General features: G+C 41.5%; 1 long non-coding RNA gene across 1 annotated transcript; it reads left to right on the top strand.

Moving 5' to 3' along the window:
- The first annotated feature begins 1,687 nt into the window (after positions 1–1,687).
- Positions 1,688–4,256, top strand: LOC138915597 (uncharacterized). The gene is made up of 2 exons (XR_011421626.1): positions 1,688–1,895; positions 4,011–4,256. It is a non-coding gene; the product is annotated as an uncharacterized lncRNA (long non-coding RNA).
- Positions 4,257–4,777: the final 521 nt, after the last annotated feature.

The following is a 4,777-nucleotide window of genomic DNA, read 5'->3' as shown; positions in this document are numbered from 1 at the left end:
ACTCATGGCTGCTGTTATCTTTGAGGCAAGTTGTTTGCTATAAATGATTCTAGGGGCCAATAAGAATGAATGCCTTCATCCAAAATGAGGTTTTTCAGGAAACATGAAGACATTTCTTTTATTCCATACAAATCTAAATTTGAAACTCTCTACCTCATGTCTTTGTTAGTTAGCTCTTTAATAATTCTTGATTTTAGTATCCCAGTTTTTCATTGTAAGCCGTGTCAAGTCTGGTTTTGGTAGTGGGAGAGGCATAAATGTAAATGTCAGTTTATTAAGTTTTGAAATCTTTCAGAAGTTTGATGGGAATTCTTCTCTTCAACCAGTATACTTCGTGGACCTCCTCCCGTGTACCTTAATACTATTGTGATAGTATAGAACATTCTTGTTAAAGGTTGGAGGGTATAGGAAAGGAAATCTATGTAAAATATATACAAACGAGGGGTGAACTTGAGCCCTATCTACTCTTGCCAAGGTGCAAAGGAGAGAGAGGGCATTATATTAGTTATCTACCGATGTGTAACAAATTATGTCAGAACTTAGTGGCTTAAAGCAAATAAGCATTTATTATCCCCCAGTTTCTGTGGGTCAGGGTGTGGAGTAGGCTCATTACCCAGTTGGTCGTGGCTGCAGTCAGGATTTTGTAGGGGCTGCAATCATCTGAAGGCTTGCCTGGGGCTGGAGGAGCTGCTCTCCAGGCAGCTCACTCCCATGGCTGTTGGCAGGAGGCCCCAGTTCCTCTTTGGCTCTTGGTAGGAGGCTTCGGTTCCTTGCCCCCTGGGCCTCCATGTGCACAGGCTGCAGAAGTGTTCTTGCGACAGGTCCCCCACTTCCCTGGGCGGAGTGATCAAGAGAGGGGGCAAGCAGGATACCGGCACCTCTGTGACTGTGTCTCCAGAGCCGAAAACCCTCACTGCCACTGTTTTCTGTCCCTTGCAAGCACTTGGTCACCAAGGCCAGCCCACACCAAGGGGAGGGAATTAGGCTCCACCTTTTGAAGGGAGTGTCAGAGAATTTGTGGACTCATTCTGAATCGCCACAGGCATTTTCCTAGTGGGGGAAGGTAGAGTTAACAGACTTACCCTTAGGAATGCAATGCAGCCTGTCCCTGGCACGTTGATGGAGGTGGGTTTGGCTGGACCCGAGTGTTCAGGAGCTGATCCCATTGTGAATAAACAACTATGTTACACATCCATTTGTGGTAAAATTGCTTCTGATGTTACCAATAAATGGTTTTTAGGGTGTTAAATTTTACTCTTTTGTCATGGAAGAAGTTATTCAACTTGTGACTGTTAGCATTTTCATAGAAGAGTGATTTCTTTCTTTGTAGGATCAGATACTTTATTTTGTGGTCTCTGTTACAAAGTGATGTTTCTGATGGGAGAGTGTGGTGAGAGGAGGATTACATAAAGCACAGCTCCCTTTGGTTCCCCTTAGGTTATGCACATGGTGTTTTGTAACGACAACGAATACTACAGTTTTCTCCTGAACAGACTATATATGGACTTGGTGGTACTTTATTAAATCAGGTAATCGTATAAGACATATACTTTCGATAAAAGGTCCAATTGAAAATGGTAGATTAAGAAAGAGATCTGAGCAGTCCGCTAATTTCCGTTTATTCCTGTCTTGCTCAGCTCGCAATAGGCTTGTAGGAAGTCTTACGTGTCCTACCTTGCCCTTCCAGGAGGAGACTGTGCTGTAGGATCTCCACAACTTCTGGAGTTCGTCCTTTTTTGACCTCCTCAAAGGGAAAGGGCAAAAGAGCATTGGGAGCTTTTATAAATGCACGTGTGTGCACGCCAGCCATGCTGCACACTATCCCCTGTTGTGACTTTACCATGGGCCTGGTGCCAACACGTGCTAACTGCACACTGCTTGCACCACTAATTTGGGTAAGTCTAGGAGGGGTGAAGGGTGAGATGGCGTGGGACGGAGGCAGGGAGAAGGTGGTTTCCTGTGTGGGTGGCCTTGTACCAGTGAGAGAGGATGTCTGTGAGTGTGAGTGTGTGTGTGTGTGTGTGTGTGAGTGAGTGAGAGAGGGTGTGAGAAAGAGACAGAAAGCAAGCTCAAGCTGCCTTAATGTCTACTGGTTAGAAAAGAGAGAAGAGATGAAAAGAGAAGTGAAGACTGGAACAAAATAAGTGAAAACTGGAACAAAAAGGAGGGAAATGAGGGGAGAGACTTCATGTGTGCTGCCCATAGTCAAGATAGCATGTGAAGTGGTTGAGAACTGTTAACGTTTCCTGGAATAATTTCTTTAAAATGCTGAAAGAAACTTCCTGTGAGAAGCGGCCACCAGGTGTCATCAGAGGGCTGCTATTGATTTGTTTTGTTCTTGTTCTTAAAGAGTATTGGAGTGTTTCGATTTCTTTCTTGCAAGTGTGTTTTTTTTTTCTTCTTTTTAAACCACAGCAGAGACTGTTTCAGTCAGAGCGGGGACTTTCTTTTGGGAGTTTCTTGCTGGGCTAATAATTTTTTATGGGTAACACTGAAGATCAAGTTACAGGTAACTTTTTAGTCAAGGAACAGCTAGTTGAGAATTTGGATAAGAGTTGATAGTCTAAGTGGAATTGCATATTTGAAAATCTTTGTGGAGTTGGATGTTGTTGAATTTGCATAGGCAGCATGTGCTTTAAGATTTGGGAATAACATATCTCATTATTGTAGTCTGAACACCTGCTATGTCTTGTGAGTCTTGAAACCTGACTATGGGAAGAAATTCGAGGCTCATTTTCTTTCTCCAGTGGAACAAGTCCCAGTTCTTTCAGAGAGGACAGAGATGATGCCTTTCTTAAGGGCCAACAGTGAATCCCCTGCTTGTTCTGTTGTTTGCTTTGTTCTTGAGGGAATTAACGATGCTTTCTGGTACACAGTAGGCTTGCAATAAGTGTTTGTTGAATGAGTAAACGAAATCTGTCTCCAGAAGAATGAGCCCTTAAACTGTCCGTCCCAATTGGGTGATTTTTGAATTCTTCTTTAAGAAAGACCCCATCCCCTGTCTCCGTTGGTTACAAGGTACTTGTTCGAATGAGCTTTCTGATGAAGATTTTTCCTTTTAATTTATATTTGCATAAATTTCCTCATTTCTGTTTCATCTTCTGTAGATCACTATAAGATACTTTTCTAGATCACTTTAAGATACTTATTAAATCACCTTGCACTCCCGCTTACTGACATCATTCTAGTTCTGGGCTTTATCAGTTAAACTATTAGAATGTACTTTTTCTGTCTCGAGGCTTTCTCGACCTATACTATGTCCTGTGTACTGAAAAATTAACCTTCCTTAAGCGGTGCTGTGTTTTGGTGACTCCCCACTGACGCTACTGGATAAATCCCAGCTTTGAAGTCAGAGCCTTCTGTGGTCTGGTCCGGGCTGGTCATTTGCCTTTGTTTTAAGTTGCTGTGCAGTAGACAGCCAGTGCTGTCGCTGTCTGGACTGCTCACGGCCTTGCACACTCACTGTGTGTGTTTTTGGCTTTGCCTAATCCCTTCCTTCTACTTGAGATGTTTAACTCTTCCTATCTGCTTCTTCAACAGAAGACAAAAACGGTTTTAGTTTCTTCAAGGTTTAGCTGAAATAACATTTCTACTATTTTAGCCAGCTATTCTACTTGGGAGTAGGATCTCTTGCTTATTATACTGCTCTAGATCTTGGTGTGTATCACACACGTGATCCTATTTGGCCTTGTGTGAGTTCCTTTGCGTATATGTCACATGGCTTCTAATAGAATATGAGGGCAAAGAATGGGTTCATATCAGTGTCCTTCCTTTCGTATGCTAGGCACTCAATATATATTTGTTGAATGTTTGTTCTTTCTTGCTATAATGAGATGATGAATTGACGACCTCAGATGTGTATGGATGAGATTTGTGCACCATACAGCTTTGCGAAATGTGAAATTGCCCTATAGATGAAGCGCAATCTGTTCTTTTGTGTATTTTACTAAAGAATGTCAACTGAATTCCTGGGGAAGGGGAAATGCTGATATGTCCTCCCCTGTCTTCAGGACACAGATGGCCCAGACGTGTTTGTGGCTCAGTGAAGGTGAGGGAGCTGCTGAGCTGCCAGTCCACAAAGATTGATGAAATCTGAGAACTTCAGAGGAAAGAGCTGGCGTGGCACCAAGGCCATTAGCATATGGAATCCTTATCAAGTGTATCTCGGCTTACTTGCACATTGAATTTTCAGTTAGACTTCTTTTAGTTTACTTAATTACCTGCTTATAACAATTCAAATAAATCCTGAGAAGTTATGTTTTGTGTAGCTAGGGAGCTGACTTCATGTAGATTAACACTGGAGTCCAAAATCGGAGAGAAGGGAAGAGTCTCACGTATAAACTTCACATTGTGTCTTTGTACTCAGTTCACTTTGGGTTCTGTCTAATGGAATGCAGTGCCTTAAAACGTTACATGGTTGTGTTTTCAACTAGTTTTATCTTCTGTAGTATATTTATTTTCTAGAAGGATATATTTTAAATGTTTTGGCACCGATAAAATGTAGAGAAATGTAAATATAATGGCAATTAGACAGTTTCATTTTTAAGATTAGTAATTTCTCTTTCAGTGAAGAGAAGGTGAGTCAGGTATGGTAATTTTTCTATTTAAAATGGGGTACTAGCATTATAGCATATGCATATATATTTTTCTTTAAAATCAATGAGTATTCAGTATTGGTACTAAATTTAAACCTGGTTGTTCTTTAACATTTTCTAAAATTGATCTTCCCTTAATGGGCTTTCCGTAGATAGGACATAAGTTGAGCCTCGTGTTCAGT

The sequence above is a fragment of the Equus caballus genome, chromosome 9 (assembly GCF_041296265.1).
Source record: "Equus caballus isolate H_3958 breed thoroughbred chromosome 9, TB-T2T, whole genome shotgun sequence".
In the NCBI taxonomy this organism is placed as follows: Eukaryota; Metazoa; Chordata; class Mammalia; order Perissodactyla; family Equidae; genus Equus; species Equus caballus.
The sequence above is the reverse complement of the archived record's forward strand: the minus strand, read 5'-3'. Positions and strand labels throughout refer to the sequence as shown.